Genomic DNA, 21,140 nt, shown 5'->3' with positions numbered 1-21,140 from the left:
AGTGACATACTTCCTACTCCAACAAGGCCACACCTCCTAATCCTTCTAACTCTTTCAACCAGTTGTGCTATCTGGTTATCAAGTATTCAAATATAAAAGCCTATCGGGGGCCGTTCTTTATCAAACCACCTCACTTGGTCACATTTTTTTTTCTTTACTAAAAAGAACAACCGCAGGCCTTCACCACTTACACACATGCCAGCAGGACGCTTCCTTCAGTCTGGGAACTCACGTTCTAGCAGCCAGTGCAGAGACAGTGTAGGCAGAGACCCCAGCATCAGGTATCTGGACGCTGATATTAGCTCAGACTTACTGCTGTGTGATCTCAGCTGGTTCCCACCTAAACTTCTTCGTCTCTAAAATGGGATCACAGCAGTACCATCTCAATGGCTTGTTGTGGAGTTCGAGTAAAATTGAAATTGTTCAAATAATAGGAAAACTAACCATTAAACTAATTCATTATTTATTTAAAATCAACTAAAATTAGGAATTTGTTGGAAATGTTTTTCCTTTTCATTTCTTTTACCTAGGTTCAGGGTGTGGAGAGTGGACATAATGTCTAAGAAGTGCTAATTCAAGCAGAGAACACATTGGTTCCCTGGAATATTTATTCGTTAGTTTCGGTTCCCCCAACTTTGATCCAATGTCCATAGGTTGAGAACAGCTGCTCTGTGACACCTCCTGGCTGCCTTGCTGTGCTTACTGCTTCATTTCCACTGAGGAGTCTTCATATAATAATTATATGAACTGACGATCATGCTGGTGGCATATGCCCAGCACCTATATGTAATTCATTTTGGTGAGTTCCAAACATTTCCCAGATAAAGACTCTGGACAGTTGCTCCATAGAACCAAGGAGTATCAAAGCCTCCATGATTCCAGACAAGTCTGCAGAATTTCCTTCCCTGGAAGCCCACTGTGAGGAAGAATTAGTAATGACATTCCTAAGTGCCTAACGAGCTGCAAGTGGTCCGGGAAAGTAAGTAATGAATAATGAACAAAAAGTGGACCTAAATCCCCTGTATGGAAGGAGAAAATACACCTGTCTTAGCTTATTTTCTGTTGCTGTGATAAAAACACCAGTCAAAGGCAACTTGGAAATGAAAGGGTTTATTTCAGTTTACAGTTTCTAGTCCATCATGAAGGCAAGTCAGGGCAGGAACTCTAGGCAGCAATCTGGTGGCAGGAAGTGAAGCAGGGACCAGGACAGAGTGCTGCTTGCTTGTTCTTTATGGCTTGCTCAGCCTGCTTTCTTATATAACCCACCTGGCCAGGGATGGTACCACCCACAGTGAGTTGGGCCCTCCCACATTAATCATTAATCAAGAAAATACCCCAACAGGAGAAATGCCCCCATCCCCACCCATCAATACCTAAATCAGGTGGAAGAGGAGCTGGTCCTGCCTGTTACTAGCTGTAAAACTCAGGACAGCAGGTATGCACCTTGCCTGGGCAGCACAATAGAGCAGTTCTCTTGGTGGAAGTGTGGGTGAGTGAACCCCAAAGTTAAGAGCATGGGAGAGCTGTCCCCATTACTCATCTGTCATGTGGTGGGAGAGAAGTGCCCTCTGCACCATCAATCAATGCCTGAGGCTAGTGGGAGAGCTGGCCCTAAGGTCATAAGAGAGGGAGAACTAGCCCTACCCCTCATTTGCTGCAGCCTCGGAAGAGTGGCCCCTACACCACTCCTGGGCAGCACAGTAGAGCTGGCCCTGAAGGGAGAGCCAAGCTGAGGACACAGCCCCACCTCTTGCTTATCCCTGCAAAGGGTGAACTCACCAAGGCAATGCAGAAGAGCTAAGAGCTTACCCTGGTGGTGAGGAAAAGAGAGATCGTGGGCTGACCAACCCTGCAACTAACTACCCAGGCCCAGAACCAGGGTTATGAGTCCAGCCCACCCCAATATCCACCCCATGTGAAAGGACTGGTCCTGCAGACCCAAAGCTGCAGAATTTCCACAACACAGGGTAGCAACAGGATAACCAAGTAGAATCCCAGTGAGGGATCAGCATCCATAGTGTAGCAAAAACCAGAGGCCTCGAACCAGGCCAATGACTCTTTGTAATGAACACCTCCAAGTAAAGATAAATGGACAAAGAGTTTGCTGCGTGACTCACTGTGTCACTCTACAGCTTCCATGACGAGATCCCCCCACTTTTTTTCTTTTCATTTTTCTTTTTTCTCTTAAATTTTATCCAGAGGAAGGGGCTACAAAGCAGAGGATGGATACACGGAGACGGGATCAAGGTGCATGATGTGAGAGGCACAAAGAAAAAGTAAAAAGAAAGCTTAAGAAATAAAGAAAAGAAAATCCCCCCACAGGTTTGCCTAAAGGCCACTGATACTTTTTCTCAACTGAAGTTCTTCTTTCAGGATAATTGTAGCTTGTGTCAAATTGACAAAAATAACCAGGATAACAGTCATCTGTTCCATATATGCAGAAAATTATGGAGATGAGCTGATAAGGAAACAGCTCCGTGTCTCTTACACGATTAGTACAGTACAGATCACAAGCATTCCTTCCCCCTAGTTGTTCACCCAAAAAGAACAAATGCATTTCTTGTGGCCAGGGCTAAAAAAAACTGGTACCCTCTGTTCTAAGTTGACTTTGACTCTAGAATAAAACAACTAGTAACTACCAGTGGAGAGAATAGAGAATCAGAGGAAAATGGTGCAGAGACTTCTCAGCTGGGATAGGACTCTGATTCAGGGGCTGAGCGCCCGCGGGGAGGAAGAAAGCTGGGAAGACAGCCCCTGGGGTCTAGGAGCCCACCATCTGCTATTCACATGTCCTTGTCCTTACTGGGCCTCATCAGTGTCACCTGTCACTGGCCTAAGCCTTAGAAGTTTGCTCCTGTCTGTTTAAATTAACTGAGAATAGGGACACACATCAAGAGATGCCCTGAGTGTTGATGATGACAGCCCTTGGATGCAGCCACCTACCCAGCCACCCACCACTTAAAGTGACGAGCGTCCTGTTCTATTTTCACATTAGTCAGTCTTCCTAATTCAGCTGAAAATTACCAAAAAAAAAAAATTAATCCCAGGATAAAAGCTTGACTGGTGAAGGTTCATAATTACTCTGACATATTAGAAAATGGCACGAGAGTGGTTGCTAAGGGGCTGGGGAGGCAAAGGAGTGAGAGCGACTTCCCTGATTCCAGAGCATCTATGCAGATCTCAGAGCGAGGACTCAGGCTGTTAAAACCACAGCCCTGGCTAATCCTGCCCTTCAGGTCATCTCCACCACTGGTTTTCAAAGTGTGACCGTTTGAGTATCAGCAATAAAACGTCTGGGAACTTGTCAGACATGCAGATTCTCGGGCTGCTCTTCTTACAAACAAGAAATCCAAGAGTGGCCCAGAGATGCTGTTATCAAGTGATTATAATACACGCGTAGGAGGGATAGAAATGTTATCAAGTGATTGTAATGCACGCATAGGAGGGGATAGAATCACCTGAGAGTTGGTTCACATACTAGAACCCCAGTCCTGTCCCATAACCACCAGTCTGAAATTCTGAAATTGTCTTTCCTGGTGAGAGCCACAGATCTCAATGCCTGAGAGAACCTAGACAGAAGCACATAGCAGCAATTTCCTCAGGTATCACAAAAGATACAGACAGAAGCAAAGGAGCAATCAAAATCTCTACAGCACAGTGCTTCAAGACTGCAACTTGAAAAATTCTTTCTCTCTCTCTGTCTCTGTCTCTCTCTCTCTGTCTCTGTCTCTCTGTCTCTCTATCTCTGTGTGTGTGTCTGTCTGTCTGTCTGTCTGTCTGTCCATCTGTGGGTGTCTGTATGTAGGTGTCTGTTTGTGGTTTGTGTGTGTGGTGGTGGTCTCTGTCTCTCTCTCCGTGTGTGTGTGTGTGTGTGTGTGTGTGTGTGTGAGAGAGAGAGAGAGAGAGAGAGAGAGAGAGAGAGAGAGAGAGAGAGATGAGTGAATGCACACATTTTCACGTAAGCATGCCTGCATGCAATCAGAGAATAACTTTGGATGCTTCCCTCTCTTATCCTCTGCCTTATTGCCTGGGCAGAAGACCATTGGTATTTTGTCTTTGGGGGTCTTTTGTCAAACAGAAAGTTCAACTTTTCAGCTAGGCTAGTTGGCCAAAGAACTCTTCCTCGCGTGTCTCTACCCTAATACTGAGGTTACAGGTATATGTAGCCATGCCCAGCCTATGACTGCTGGGGATTCAAACTCAGGTCCTAGTGCTTGCAGACAAAGGTACTCTTACCCACTGAGCCATCACCCAACCCTTTGGTTGTACTTATTCAATACTTAGAGAGCAGGGATGTAACTTTGTGGTAGAGCACTTGTCAGACATGTGCAAATCCCTTTGTTCCATGCCGGGAAGGATGGGGGAAGACATGGAAGAAAAAAAGATTTAGCACTTACAATACATGCAAATGTTGAAACAACACGACCAAATATTGATGAATGAAAATAATAAAAATGTTAAAGGCCTCCAAAGGGAATACACAGATTATTAATCTTGATAAAATGAATTTCACCAATAGTATCAAAATGCGTATTCATCCAGAGAAGTTTCTAATAAAAGCTGAGAGCTGTTGATAATCAGCCATAAGGACCTGAGCATCACAGATATCTGAGGGCAGCTTTTTATTTTCTTTTGTAAGTTGTTTATTCTGAGATAGATTTTCATTGAAAATGGATTGAGCTTTGACCCCAAAACAAATAAATCAAACACCTACATTTGGTACTTAGCAGACAAAAGCAATGCTCTACAAGCATGAGACACTGAGTTCAAATCCCCAGAACCCATGTACAAAGTTAGACATGGTTATGCCTTCCTGTAACCCCAACAATGGAGGAGCCCGAAGCAGTTGTATACCAACTTCTCATTGGCAGCCAACCTAGCTCAAACTGTGAACTTCTGCTTTAGCCAGAGACCCCTCTTCAGGGTAATGTCAAGAGCAATGGAAGAAGACACCAGACATCCAGCTTTGCCCTCTTCATAGACAAGCATGAGTACACATGTCAGCTATAAGTAAAAAAATAAAGACTGAAGCACCTATGTTTACTATATGCCAGGTCCCCATTTGAAGTTTGACAACTTATCTTGTTGAATCTTTACCATAAAATGAGAGAGGAATAGGAGACCATTACTATTCTTAATGAAACAAGTCTCAGAGGCTCAGCTGCCTCTGCATCCCGAGTTTAGCTCTCCCCTAAGGTCCATGGCTTTAATTACCACTTCAGTAATTCCCACGGTGACCCTTTCTCCCTTAATGCTCTGACATTCTTCTGCCCGCACTTTCCACTTGCTCCAAAGCTCTCACCATTGTTTCCCTTCCTCACAACTAAGACAAAACATTCCAAACATGCCACTAAGCAAAAAACTACAGGAGTCTTTAATGGGAACTAAACACACAGAATCTAGGATATCAGCCCAGGGAAATGAATGAGGATATTCCCTAGGGACTTCCTGAGACTAGATTCTTGTTCTAAGTTTGCTAGCTACATGTCTAGTTAGCCGGCTCTCCTTTCCATCTTCCTCTGTAAAATGGAGATGCAAATCGTCACGTGGCACTGTCAATCATCAGCACTTATCAGTGTGTCTCATACACATAAGCCCTTAGGAGTCAGCAGACCAAGCTAATGTGCTCCTGGAGTTCACAAATTCTGCACGATTGTGCTCAAATATTATACATTTCTAATGAAGTTTAATGCAGCTCCACCAAAGGGTAGCCTAACATCATGGGGGCAAATGAACTACATTCTTACAGAGGTAAGAATGAACTTGGTTCACAGCCTAGTTATCTAAACCAACTGCACTTCAAAAATATGTCCTCTTCCTCCTCCTTCTCCTCTTCCTTGTCCTCCTCCTCCTATTTCTCCCCCTCCTTTTCTTCTTTTATTATATTTTCCAGCAAGGGTCTCATTATGTTGCCCTTTTAGCATGGAACTTGCTACATTGCTATGTAGACAAGGATGGTCTCAAATTCACAGAAATCTGCCTGTGTCTGCCTCCTATGAGCTAGAATTAAAGGCATATGTCACTAGGCTTTGTGTCACATGCCTATAATCCCAGTACTCAGGAGATTGAGGCCGGAAGATCTCTGTGAGTTCCAGGACAGCTTGGGCTACATAATGAGAACCTGGCTCAAGAGAGAGAGAGAGAAGACAAGACATCCCTGGCCCATACCTTTCTTTGAAAAATGGAAATCTATTAACCTTGTTTTTGATTAAGAATCTTAAGTGATTTAAAACTCAAAAGACAATTTCAAATGAGCATATTCTTCATGAAATAAAAATGCAAGAATTGGAAAAACTATTCTTAAGCAATAAAAAGTTAATGTGATAAGTATTTCCAAGGCATACTAATGGACTCTAGAACAGAAATGAATTCAATGCAAATTCCTAGAAATTTGCTTTATGGCATTAAAATATGCAAATTAATTACAGCATCCAAACAATCCAGCAAAGGTGTAAGAAAAAACACAGTAATTTCTATTCATGGATACATATATTTGTGACTCAAGTGATACCTCTAAAAGCTAGTATTGAAAAGTTTCCCAAAGGAAATCCAAACTTCATCTCATGCAAATAAGGCACAGACCAGGGCACATTGTATAAAAACTAAATATATGTTCTCATGTTAGAAAAAAGCTAAAATACCTTTATCATGTCTCACTTTTGCACAATGCTTATACTTTTCAGGCCATTTTTATCCTCAATACTTCCTTAAGTTTCACAGCATAGGAGACAATGCAGACAGGTCTGTACTCATTTCAAAACAACATCCTATAACCTTGAGGAATAAATACCTGTCCTGGGATGCTAATCTTGGCAAACCCCAAGTATCCTGACTCCTAATCTACTTTTCTTTCCATACAAACACTAATATGTATCCTGCAGGTGGAGAAAGCATCCATAAATGCACGTTTACAATGACAAATCCTCCCTTCAGGACAATGTGTATGTATCCTCTTTCAGTGAAAAGGTTGCTTGGAAAAGATTAAAGCTAATGTGGTCAATGACAATATTTTATAAGAAAATGCTTAAGATCATAGGCATGGATGTATCCTTAGCTCTCAGTGGGTTGAAATGTAAGCCTCTCCCCTAGCCTTGTCTTTGTTAACAGAACCAATACTGCACACTTAATCTACTGAATCCTTGAAAACATGCAAGCAACATCAGTGAGTATTCAAAACCAAAGGGCCAGCACATGAATTTAGCACCACTTTGGGAGTTTCTGTTTTACTGATCAACTAAGAAATTTTACCTCCTGTTACACGAAAGAAGATCTGGTCTGATTCAATGATCCTATGAATATCTCAAACTAAAAACTTCAAAGTAGGCTTCCTTTTTCTTTCCACTGAAAGGTAGATTTAGTGCCTGTATAATACTGAATATTTGCATAGCATTCTAGTGTTTACAAAGTTTTATTTGCACTAAATTGCAGCAAACTGGTGAACTGGGCATGATGTCATCTCAATATCACAAATAAATAAATAAACTGTTGCTCAGAAGAGTGTCTGACTCAAAATCACAAGAAAAGTCACGGGCAGAAACTTAGATTCACATCTGAGTCCAGACTTTTGTGTGAGCATTTCACTTCTAGCTCACTGCCTATCCAAGAAAAGTCCTCCCCGCCCATACATACACTGGTATTCTTCACGCCTGGAACTCGGTCTTAGACCATCAGAAATTTCCTGGTTACTTCCTGATTTCCCTGTAGAAGGTGACAGTAAGGAATACTTAACTCTTCTTTTGTCCTGTGGCAAGAAAGACTTATCCCCATGGTGCTGATGCAGATGCAAAGCTAAGAAAAGAGGTCCTTAGGGTGTTACTGTCTTCCCCTCTGTGTTTAAACCCATATGAAAGGATGACAGTCCTGAAATAACCCTTTCTAAACCAGAAATAAATTTTGACTTGGAAAAAAAATCATGGGCAAGAAGATAAGAAAAGTGAGATAATGTTGGAAGATAGAACCTGTTATTGTCCCCGAAGGCAAAAGCTGGCACACTCTCCCCGGGGTCTCCAGGAAGGAGCTATCCGCGAAACTCACCTGCTGAGCTGGAGGACTGAGACATAGTCGGCAAACTCTTCAGCACCGGGGACAGCTCCGCACCCTCCAACTTCAGGGGAGCTTCCGGGCTGGGCCTGGCCGCCGGCCTCTCCCAAGCTGCCGGAGGTCCGGAAGAGTCTTGGAACCGGAGTCCTAGCCTCTGGGTTTTGGAGTCTTTGCGGGCAGCGAGCGGCACTTCAGGCTGCGGTGGCGACGGTCTCGGCTGCACAACGGTGTTGCGGGACCGCGCCAAAGCAGAGGAGACAGAGCCCATCCCAGCGGGCCAGGCAGAGATCCTCAGGGATCCGCACCCCTTGACTGCCAAAGGCTGGCTCCCTTTCCACCCCGAGGCGCCCCTGGCGGACTGCGCCTCCTCTGACAGCCACACGTAGGCAACTGCGCAGGGTGCAGGGAAGAGTAAGCTTCCACTCCAGGTGGATTCGGAATGATCTGCTTGGTGTCTGTGCCTGTCTGATAGTCCAGAGTGAATACGAATGCGTGGGGATGGAAGAAAGTTGATACAAAGATGTCCTGAAGCATTCCTGGAGGGTAGGGCGTGGCAGTAAGCGAGGGGCACTTTTTCCTACACTCTATACTTGTTTCACCTGGGGCCGAATGTGCGGCACATCCTTCCTCTCAGGTATAATCCCCAGAGAGGATGGAGCCTTTAATGAAGGCGGAGAAGAAGTCAGTATTGTTTTCCTATGACTTCCTCCCCTTTATTCTTGATCGTTCCATGCACGTACACAATGAAACATGATCACATCTACTCCACATTTTTCTCTTCCAACTTCTCCCAGATGCCGCATTACACCCTTCACGCTCCCACCCAATTTCGTATCTTTTACTTTTTTAATAACCCACTAAGTTCAGTTAGTGTTGCCCACTTGTGCATGGGTATGGGGCTGACCACTGGAGCATGAGAATTTCACCGATGACCTTTTAAAGCTAATGCCATGTCTCTGAGCGGTGATTCATTGATAAATCCCCGCTCAGCGCTGTCCCTGAACCTAGTTTGTCGGCCATGCTTCCCCACAGGTTTTTCTGTGCCCCTCAGACATTACCCCCTTTGCAACCTTCCAGACCTCCCTTCTTTCCAGAGGGAGATCCCAGGAAAGAGAGTGGAAGTAGAGAAAAGGTCATCTTAGTTCTGTTCTTGAAAGCCAGCAGGGAGGCACCAGTCCTCAGAACTCCCAAGGCATTACACCAGAGTAGCCTGGGTACTGTTAATAGCCTGTTCTGCTGGCTGGGGTGAGGCCACTGACTCCATCCTGTTCTGCCAGCAGGGAGAAAATAGTGACGCCTAATGTGGGAAGCAGGAGTAGAAAGGGGGACCTGGGATGATGCTTCAGCTAAAAGAGCTGATGGAACCAACTCCAAGAGTCTAAGTTTGAATCAGAAGCAAGACAAACCAGTATTCCTGCTTGGAGACAGACACATTGCCCATACTCTGTCTTTTTGTTCTATTCAGCCTAGATGAATGGCTTGAATGAGCTCCAGCCCCATGGGAGGGATGGGCAGTCTGCTTTAATCAATCCACTGATTCAAATGCAATCTTATCCTCACAGACCCTCCTAGAATAGCATCTAACCAAGTATCTGAAGCATCCATGGCTCCACCAGACAACATATAAAACTAAGCCTGCCATTGCAGCTACATGAATTTCTTTTAATTCTCAAATCTGTTTTTACTCTTTCCTTACTTGGCTTGGATCAAAAGCTCTGATAAAAATCCTCACTCGGGAAGATACCTGTGGGTAACAGAGCTTCTAGCTAGACACTTATTCTGGCACTTGACCTGGTTTTCCTATGAACCACACATGAGCAGCTTTATTGTTCTGGTTCTGACTTAGTTCACCCACCAAAAAATCATGCTCTTGGTATGTACTCACTTTTAAGTGCATATTAACTGTCAAGTAAATTAAGATCATGCTACAATCCACAGATCCAGATAGACTAAATAACAAGAAGGGCTCTAGGGGGATGCCTGGATCTCCCCAGGAAGGGACTCATTCTGGTTCGGCATTTCCTCATTGTGCCGCCATTTTCCCTTTTGGAATGGTCGTGTATATTCTGTGCCATTTTATGTCAGATGCTGTCCTAGTTAAGGTTTCAATTGCTGTGAAAAGCCATCATGACCACAGAAACTTTTATGACGAAAAATACTTAATTGGAGTGGTTTACAGTTTCAGAGGTTTAGTCCATTATCATCATGCAGGTCAACACGGTGCTGGGGAAGGAGTTGAGAGTTCGACGTCTTGATTCACAGACAACAGGAAGTGGACTATGACACAGGGCATAGCTTGAGCATAGGAGGCCTTAAAGTCCACCCCATAGTGATGAACTTCTCCAACAAGGTCACACCTACTCCAAGACCACACCCACTCCAACAAGGCCATACCTCCTAAAGTGCCAGTCTTTGGAAGTGATTTTTTTTCCAAGCCACCACATAGGTTATTTGGTTTTTTTTTTTTTCAGGGGCTTACAATTAAGTGGTCTCTTTGAGTCTAAGAAGAACTTTTAAATGGTATTGAAACTGTGAAAGACTACAGGACTTATACCACTGTACTGGATGCATTTTATATTATGATTTGACTACCACAAAGTCAATTGCTCAGCCATGTTCATTGGTGCTCTATTCATAATATCTAAAAATTGAAAACAACCTAGATGTTCCTCAGCAAGAGAATGGATTAAGAAAATGCATTAATTTATATAACAGAGTATTACTCGGCCATTTTATTTATTTATTTACTGGTTTTCTTTGTTCGTCTGTAGCTTTGGAGCCTGTCCTGGAACTAGCTCTTGTAGACCAGACTGGCCTGGAGCTCACAGAGATCCACTTGCCTCTGTCTCCCAAGTGCTGGGAGTAAAGGCATGCACCAACCACCATCCAGCATCAGCCACTTAAAAGAAAGGAAGGAAGGAAGGAAGGAAGGGAGGAAGAAAGGAAGGAAGGAAGGAAGGAAGGAAGGAAGGAAGGAAGGAAGGAAGGAAGGAAGAAATCATGAAATTTACAGGTAAATAGATGGAACTAGAAAAAAAATAATCTTGAGTAAGGTAACCCAGACCCAGAAAGACAAATGTAACATGTATTCACTTACAAATGGATACTAGCTTTTAAGTAAATAATAACTAAGCCACAATCCATAGAACCACAGAGGTTAGGTATACATATAGAATAGTAAATTTTGGGGAAATAAATAGTGTTTGGCTGGAGTTCCTCCTCACCTTCCCCACCACCGCTACAAACACTGTCCAGTCTCAGAAAGCCCTCAAAGTGGTAGCTCCTCCCCCAGAGAAGCTCAAGACCACACCTACAGGGTATATAACGGGCATCTTACAGAAAGGCCATGTGGTTTTCCTGTTTCTTCACCCTGTCTCCTCTCTGGGGGCTGGAAGGCCATCAGGGATGGAAGGATTGAGTAAGGAAGGAAGAGGTGAACAGGGAGGGAATATGAGAGCACAGCAAAAATTAAGAGTCATTGTAGGGATGGTGCAGAAATACAATTGAAGTTTCCTAAAATAAATACATATACAAAAGTACAGGAAACTGCCAAATAATGAGGGAAGCAGAGCCCAACTAACCATCTCTTGTCCGCAAATGAAGCTTCCAAGACCAGGAACTGGATTTCATCGGATTGAGATGCTGGCCAAAGGGGTCTCCTGGGAACCCCCAAACAACCCAGGCTATTGCCAAGACAATAGGTTTCTCTCCACAAACTGATAACAAGGTCCCATTACTAAAGACAACACCTATACAACTCACTGAACATGGAGAAGCTGGGCTGGTACCTACATAGAGTTATCACCGCACATGCTAGGGTCTTTGCTACAGGAAGGTACTCTGCAAACTACCAAAGGAGAAACGTCAACAAACCCTTTGATTTACAACAGTGTCCTGCCTGCAAGATGTGTTAGGGCAATGGTGGCACAAAGTTTGTGAGAATAACCAAACAATATCTGATTTGACTTAAGGCCCACTCCGTGAGATGGAACCTGCTTGGGTGACCAACGACCTGAGACTAGATAGCCCAGAGACCTAGGGGAAAACCAAACGTTACTGTTCTAAAAATAAAAATAGTAAACAATGACTCCTAATGACATTCAGCTATACTCATAAATCAGTCATCATCAGAGAATCTTCCTCCTGCAGCAGATGGGAACAAATACAGAGACCCAGCCAGACATTAGGTGGAGAGTTAGAGACTTTAGAACATTCAGCCTTAAATGGGATGTCTCCATCAAATCCCTCTCCTTAGAGCTCAGAGAATCCCAGCAAAGAGGGAGCAGAAAGAAAGTAATAGCCAGAGAGGATGGAGGACACCAAGAGAACAACACACTCTAAATCAACGTAATCCACACACACATGGGTCTGCACCAGATGGGGTCCTAAAACTAAAAGTAGATGTAGACACATACCCCACCCCTAACCCAGAAGCAATCTCAAATTGATAACCACTTTTTCCTTCTCTCTTTTTACCCTACAGGTCCTTTGTGTATATATTATGGCTTCTACTGTAGTGATTTTCAGGTATTGTTGAGTGTGTAGATAGTTGGGTCTCTGTTTCTTATGCCTTCTCTCGAGTTGTTTTGCTTCTGTGTGTTTGTTTCAATTCCGATGTGCTCATTTTTTATTTTATATTATTATATTGTTATCCCTTAGATGCTTGTTTGTTTTTTTATAAGATATAGAAAGGAGGTGAATCTGAATGGGAAGGGAGGAGGAGAGGAAGTAGGAACAGAGGAAGCTGTAATCAGAATATATTATGAGAAAAAAATCTATTTTTCAATAAAACAAAGAAACATAAAGTCATCCCCGATTCGAGCAGTTCAGGTGCTGAGTATGTCCTGATCACCACAGTGCCTTGTACTGGACGTTGAAAGCCTCAATCTCACTTAGGATCACCGACTTTCCCTTCTTTCTATTAAAGGTTGGACTCAAGTGCTATTGTCTATCATCTCTAGCTTGCTCCCTTCCACCTCATTCTCCTAAGCCTCCCATGGGTTCCAAGTGCGTGGGCCCCAGGATGGGCTCTCCATCTGCTCAGCCCTTCTTCTCTTTTCCTTTTCTCCTAGCCATAAGGACAGGAAATCCAAGACAGTCGTCTCATCCTCTGCTTTCTCTAACTCACCTGCTAAAGGAGAATAATACGGAAGATGCTGGCCACACTATGCTGCTACTTGTAATTCCTACTTTACACAAAGTCTCCAGACCTCCCATCCCAACCTCAGATGCATTTCTTGCTACATATACCATTGGCCAGGCAGTCTCTGCAACAGCTTGTCAATACTTTTGACTATACATAGTAATCTCAGAAGCTGAAGGTTTTGCTCTAAACCTTTAACTTATCTCAGAGCATCTCCGTAATCACACAGTAGATCTCAATTATCAGGCAACCATGTTGTTCCATGACACACTAAGGAAGACTGCTGGGCTAGGACTGCCTCTCCCCCCACACCCCATCTCCTGATGGCTCAACCTTAGTTACACATTTCACTACCCATAGCAAGAACCAGGCAAACACTGCTGCAGGGAAAAGGCAGGCTGCTACACACCACAGGGGAAGGACAGCTGTTTTGTAATTCCCTCCATTTTCATGCTGTTCAGCTTCTGTTGAACGCCTTGCCACCCATAACAAGGATCATGCAATCACTACTTTCCAATTTTTCCTTAGTACTGTCAAATTCCTGTTCAGGTGCCAAATGTTGTGGGACAGATTTTTTTCTGAGGAGACAACAATACAGGCACATGCTCTCTCTCTCTCTCTCTCTCTCTCTCTCTCTCTCTCTCTCTCTCTCTCTCTCACACACACACACACACACACACACACACACAGAGAGAGAGAGAGAGAGAGAGAGAGAGAGAGAGAGAGAGATTAAGAGAGAGATTGAGCCTATGACAGACCAAAATAATGATTGCACTAAAGTCCAACTTGGTGAACCAAAGCGATGTCATTGGGGTAACAATAAAAATATGGGGGAAGGATTAGTTATATGAGTGCGGATGACTCAGAAAAGTAGCTATACATCTAGAAATCGCACCCACTCAGAGGGGACTTCAGTCTTAGAACTCTCTAGACAGCTAGAAGGCAGCTCACAAAGTGTGAGAAGGCTGCTCTCAATGGCTTAGCTTCTCAACGTCTAACCCCCCAGCAGTTTTGCATTCTTCTATAAAGCTAGGAGGAACTTTCAAGAATTTTCCAGTTTTCTGTTTTCCAAAACATGTGACTTTTAGTTATCTCCCGAGTGTACAGAGAGAGAGCTTACAGTTCCAGAAAGTTCCGACCCACAGTGATGGTTACAGCATGGCAGCAGGAGACAGACGTGGTTCTGGAGCAGGATCTGAGAGCTCACATCTCAGTCCACCAAAAGAAAACAGAAAACAAACTCTAATGGCCCAAATCATTAAGTTCTCAAAATCTGTCCCCGGTGACATAGTTCTTCCAAGAAAGTCACACTTTCTAAGCCTTCCCAAGTAATTCCACCAATGAGAGACCAAGTATTCAGATGCCAAAGAGTATGTGGGACACTTTCATTTCAACCACCACAGTTACAAAATAAAAATCCTAGTGCCAGATGTTGGGTACCTCCGGATAAGTTGTTGGTTTTGTTTTGTTTTGTTTTGTTTTGTTTTGTTTGTTTGTTTGTTTGTTGTTTTTGTTTGTTTGTTTGTTTGTTTTGTCAAGGAGGCCCTAGAGATCCCTAAAATTATATAGGCTATTGCTAAAGTCCTCAGCAAAGTTACCTAACAGTGGACGTTTTAGGTCACAATACCAATCTTCCAGGCAAGGCTTGCCCACTGGTGCAATAGTGGTGTGAGTGTTATGAGAGGAGCCAACTGCTTTCTGATTGGCTCTGAGGTCTACTCCACAAGAGGTAACTTGTTGGATCCCAGGCTTTCCCCGGATCCTCCAGGTGCTATGCAGGACTGTTTACACAACCAGTCTAGCTTCCTGTCATCTCCTCCGCTCACTCTACCAGCTTGGGGAATTAGCATAGAGAACCTTATTCTCTTTTGGTATGGTAATTCCACCTGCAAAGAAGGGTTCTCACAGCGCCTGCTCTGTCTGCCACTGCAGCTACAGGGGCACCTGTCACACAGGCGCCAGGCTCTCATCGCTTTGTTCCCACTTCCGGCTGGGAGGGGGTTCTCCTCCTTTGGGCCCTAAGTATATTAAGCCAGAATTTCGCTGAATAAAGTTGGCATTTACCTTTGGGCAAATGACCCGGATCTCTCTGTGTGTGTGTGTGTCTGTTTTTAACTCCTAGGACATTGTTTCAAGCTCGTGGTTCTATACAGAAGGCACGCAACTGTATGGGGGGAAGGGATTCGCAGAATTGGGTGGAACAGTAACTCACTCCTGGTACTATAAACCTGGCCAAAAATCCATGGCTCGGGAAATCACAGCCCCTAGGGGAGAACCTAGTACTGCTGTTTTACTAAATGAACACATCAAACTGCGTTCTAAATGTTTATCGTTGTTCCCATAGACCTGAACTATTCTCGGCCTGGATTGGAGAAGTTGTTGTAGTGGACAGAGTTTAGCACAGAGACACAAAGCGATGTAAGTGCTGAAAATAATCGACTTCTGAGTGTTCAGCTCCAAATAGGGCATCTGTATCAGCTCCTGCTCCAAGGTTCAGGGAATACCATGGAAGAGGAGTCAAGAAGAACGTAGAGCTGTGGAATGGGGATAAGAGCCGTAAAATGATATCTTGCAGGAATGGGACGGCCATTGTATTCACTCTGGATTCTTTGGATTCATAGCAGCTGTGGCTACCTTCATAAAAACGCACAAGATTGAGCCTGTCAACATCCTAGCATGAATGGGGAAAGGGCGTATGAGGACCCAACAACTTCACTGGTAAGATGCCAGTGCTCTAGCAAATAATCCCACCAACATGCTCGTGAAGTAATGAACTGAGTAAATCTCACACACACATACACAAACACACACGACATAAAACCACAAAGAGAGTTTGTTGGGAAGAAGTAATCCAAGGGAATGGCAGTGGGATGGGTACAGGAAATGAAGGGATGAGTGTGTTTAAAATACATTACATATTCATATGAAATTGTCTAATAATAAATTTGTAAAACAATAAAAAACAAAAAGAGATAAATACCTTATACTCCAGCTATACCTTTCCTGGGTACTCCCAGAGGAATCCAAATCAGCATACCGCAGAGATATCTGCACACCCATGTTTATTGCTGTACTATGCACAATACCAAGGAACTGGTACTGTCCTAGACATCCATCCACAGGTGAGTGGATGTAGAATGTGGTGCATATACACATTAGAATTTTATTTCCACCGTAATGAATAATGAAATTGTGACATTTTCAGGGAAGTGGCTGGAACTTAAACCATGCCCAGTAAAATAAATATCACACTTTCTTTCATATGCACAACCAAAACCCTGTGTGTATGTACATGCATACACACACATAAATTTTTATATTTGACATAAAGGCAGAGGGAACGTACTTAGGAAGGAAAACTAACCAGTGAGGAGGGGACAAATGGGAACAAGGTCCTGGGCCAGGTGTAGTAGCACATACCTTTAAACCTAGCACTCTGGTGGCAGAACCAGGCAGTTCTCTATAAGTTCAAGGACAGCCTGGTTGACATAGAAAGTTCCAGGAGAACAAGGGCTGCATAATGAGTCCCTGTCTTAATAGTAATAATCATAATCATAATAATAATATTTCAAAGGATGATGAGGAGAAGGGGGAGGAAACTGGGCATAGTGGTGTACATCTTTAGTCTCAGCATTAGGGAGACAGAGACAGGTGGCTCTCTGTTAGTTCCTGGCCAGCTAAAGTTACACAGCAAGACCTTTCTTGAAATAAAAAAGTAGATGATAGATAGATAGATAGATAGATAGATAGATAGATAGATAGATAGATAGACAGATAGATGGATAGATACCTTTTTATATATTGTTACATATATGCTAACTTTTAAGTTAATTTGAGGTTACACTGAGAGCAAGCTGCTGAGTCGAATTTCAAATTCAGCTCTCTCTGACTGCAAACACCATGCATATTTCCCTTTGTTTCTTTTCCTGGGAGAGCCACACCTTAGAATCCAGTTCTCTAAGTCAAGGTGCCTCTAGAAGTGCTTTGCCACTCTTGGGTTCTTTTCTCTAATTTTCTATCCTGATGTTTAGTAAAAGCCTGGTTCCCCTTTCCCTTGATGTGCATGCATGTACATGCATGTGCACACACACATACATACATACACACACACACACACACGCACACACACGCTTCAGGATCAGAGGGGCAGAAACTAAGTTTGTTGTTGTTGCTGCTGCTACTGCTGCTCTTGCTACTTATGATGATGGTGGGGAGGGTGATGATGGTGGTGGTGATGATGATGATGATGATGAAGTTCTTCCAGCTCTGTGCATGGGAAGGACATACCGGGTGAACTGAAACATTTGTCCTTATCTTTGTTTTCTTCTTGCATTTTAAACACAAGGCTGTATATGGACAGCTGGAGCTTTGTTGGAGAAGTTGTGAGGGAAAACACTGGCTGTAGATGATTTCATTCTTCTGGCCTAGAGCCTTTCCTCCCAATGCATGTGACTTTATCCATCAAGGGTAGAGAGCATTTCTCAAGCTCAGCAGAGTTCTACACTGAGAAAGACTGTAAAGATCTGACTCACCTGCCAACATCCCACCAGAACCTGAAAGTCATCAATACTGAACAGTTTTTTTTTTTGGGGGGGGGGGGATACTGACGGTTTTATAAGTGACAGTGTTGAACTTTACCTGAGCTCTGTGTTTCTGGAAAATGATGGAGTTTAATAGGGCCCCCACTATTCTTAGTCAATTTGGGCTGTTCTGAAACAAGAAACACTATAGACTTGGTAGTTTGTATAATGTTTGTTCCTCGTGATTCAGAGGTTGAGAGTCTAAAACTAGGAGGTCAGCATAGTTGGGGGTTTGGATAAGGACCTTCCTCCTCGTATGTCCTCACATAACCTTTAGACAGTGTTACCTTCTCATTTTGTGAAAGCAATAATTGCATTATGGGGATTCCAACTTCACAGCCTAATCTAACCCTGGTTAGCTCTCGAGGATCCTGCTTCTAAATATCATTACACTGGGGATTACGGTACACATTAACTTGTGAGTTACACAGACAGCATTCTATCCAAGTGTATTCTACAAAAGCACTTACTGTGGGAAATAATACCGTCCCGTTATGATTTAAAGAAGATTCATCATGAATGTCACCTTAGCTCCTTGTTTGCCTATGACAAGGGAATGTCACCTTAGCTCCTTGTTTGCCTATGACAAGGCTAGACATAGACACTCTCTTGTCCCATTCTTTAATTACAAATGATTTGCTGAATATTTCATCAACACTGACCTGTGGAGAGTTCAGGTGTTGTAAATACAGAGACAAATTATCATGGCTTTCTTTAGTCCCCTTTATAGCTGTTTATTGGCCACCTCTGGGTCTGATCGAATAGCCTTGTGGCTCTAAGATAATTCCACTTGGAATATATATATCAACAGGGTATGCTCTTCCAACAGCCCCAAAGTTAAGATGCCATAAGATAATATCTGAGACCCACAGCAGAGATGTCCCTGTTTTGCTATTACCCACCTACCTGATGTTCCTACCAAGAGATTTGAAAACGGCCTTCATTTATGACTTTCTTGCAATCTGTATCTGAAACTATCATTGCATTGGAACATGGAATTTAAGGTGACATGAATCCATGTTCCTGGGCTATGGCCACTCATATTTAGCTCCAAAATAAACTCTCTTATTCCTTTTGAGGTGATAGCTGTGTTTTTACATTAACAGGCTCAATACAAGCAATAGCTCCCAAAGGAGGTTGGGGAAACTGGAGCTGGCCAGCATGCTAGGGACAGCAGAACTCGAAACAGAGCCCAGATCTGGATCCAGGATATCTACATAATCACAGCCAGCATTTCCCCCACATCTCTGTCTTGTCAGTTGTCTTCTGTTGGGGTAGCATAGATAACTCCTAGGGCATTTCTGAGGACTCCAGAAAGGACCTAACCCAAGTAATGAATTTTTTTGAGTCATGTCAAATGTTAAGACAGGTTATGCCCTGCCCAAAGTTACTCCATATCGTATAAAGCAGTGTTTTTTTTTTCCAATTGCCTTGCCCTCGGTGACTTCATTTTAAAAGCAATATCTGACTTTGTTTTAAGGATGAAGGACGATACTGCACCTGGGTTGACAAATAATCAGTCTAGCACCAATCATATGACACAAACTGATAAATGACCCATTCCTGGGAGTAGAAAAAGATGCTTCCCTATAAGTTTTCAAGACGAATTGGGTCTATAAGCACGTGTATATACTAAAATAGTATCAGGAAAACCAGCCTAATGTCTTATCAGATAGACCAGACTAAGGAAAGGCTGCAATTCCCTCACCTGTACACCATAAAAAATGTAGACACTCAATACTGCAACAGTCACAGACCACAATAACATGTCACCTAGCCAACCCATGTGTGTCAGAGGGCCAGCAGACAGAGTACTCTGCATTGTCCCAATGACTTCAACTCAGCTCAGCCTCCACGGGTGATGTAGCCCACTCCAGCTGCCATCTGCCCATCCTCCTGTTGACTTGCCATCCATCCATCTACTCAGACCCACTCCTGTCTTTTATGTTACCTCACTCTACCAGCTGAATGCTGACCCTATGCCTGACTCTACCACCAAGGGCAGCAGTAGCTTCTCCATGTTTCCTGCAACTCGGCTGGTGAATTACTTCACTCCCGGGGAAACTACTTTACACTTCCACCCATTTTCCAGCTCTGGCTTTTTGGGTCTTTTTGAAACTCCTTTCTTCATTAACTTTTTATTAAGAATGGCCCTAAGTCATTCTTAACCTACATACAGACATAGATAAATCCACCACGTAATGTGTAATGTGCAATCTGAAAGCTTGGAATAAAAGAAACTTCGAATGCCTCCCCCAGGACTGTTGAGAAGAACAGGAATGTCTGTTCAATGACTGTCAAAGAAACCATCAGACTTTGTGGATTTATTGTCATTCAATACCTTCTGACATTGGGAAGTGACTCAAACGTTTCATCTGTGTTTCCCACACAACTTGGTGACTACACCAAACACAAGAGCCAAGAAACAGCCTCCACTGGGATCCTGAAGCACTGATTGGCCACCAATGTCTCTTTATGATTAGCCAAGTGCAGAACTAGAGGTAGATCTCACCCAGTGAGAAATATGTGGGAAAAAATATAGTGCTGGGAGTAGGAGAGTCAATGTAGACCATGACCAACACAGGAGACACACACAGAACATAACCCCAGGGGACAGGGGGATTTGCACCACGGGACATTACTGTGAGTGTCTGGTATGCGACAAAAATAAATATTGCAAATGTTGTTCTTGAAAATAATGACACAAAGGATGTTTTTCTGCTAGATGCTCCATCGTTTAGTTTGTCTTTTCCATATTCTTGTGAAATAGAATGGTTAAAGTTAAATGTATTATTCCTTCTCGGTTTTCATTCTAAAAAAAATAAAGACTAAAATAGATTGGGCAGGCTCAAGCGGTGAGGTCTAGAGTTCTGAGCTAACCAGTGTCTGACAATTAAAAAATATTATCCTCAAGTGAAATACACACATACATACACACCAAAATAAATGGATTGGGGAGCTGTCTACATCAATTCTCTACCCAATATGGGACATCTGATAAATCTCTAACAAAAAAAATAATAAAATTGACATTTACAACCCATAACTAATGCCTTGATTCACCATTTTTAAAAAAACATTTTGTTTATTTTTATTACCTTTTTATTAAATAAAATACATTGAAGTAATATAAATCCATGGGAAACAAATTTGATAAACCACCAAAAAGCATAAACAATCAAAGTTAACTGTCAACAGTGCTGGGTTTTAGATGCAGGGTGAATTCTTAAGAGGACTGAGGTGGATTGTTGGGAACTACTGAGTTCATTAAAGAGTAATTAACAAGATGGACAGACAGACGGGCAGCAGCACAGCAAGGAGCATTCTCTTACCAACATCAAAGGCACACTATTTGGTGGACTCTGAAGAGAGTCAGA

The sequence above is a fragment of the Myodes glareolus genome, chromosome 6 (genome assembly GCF_982192425.1).
Source record: "Myodes glareolus chromosome 6, mMyoGla1.1, whole genome shotgun sequence".
NCBI classification, from domain to species: Eukaryota; Metazoa; Chordata; class Mammalia; order Rodentia; family Cricetidae; genus Myodes; species Myodes glareolus.
Note: the sequence above shows the minus strand (reverse complement) of the source record.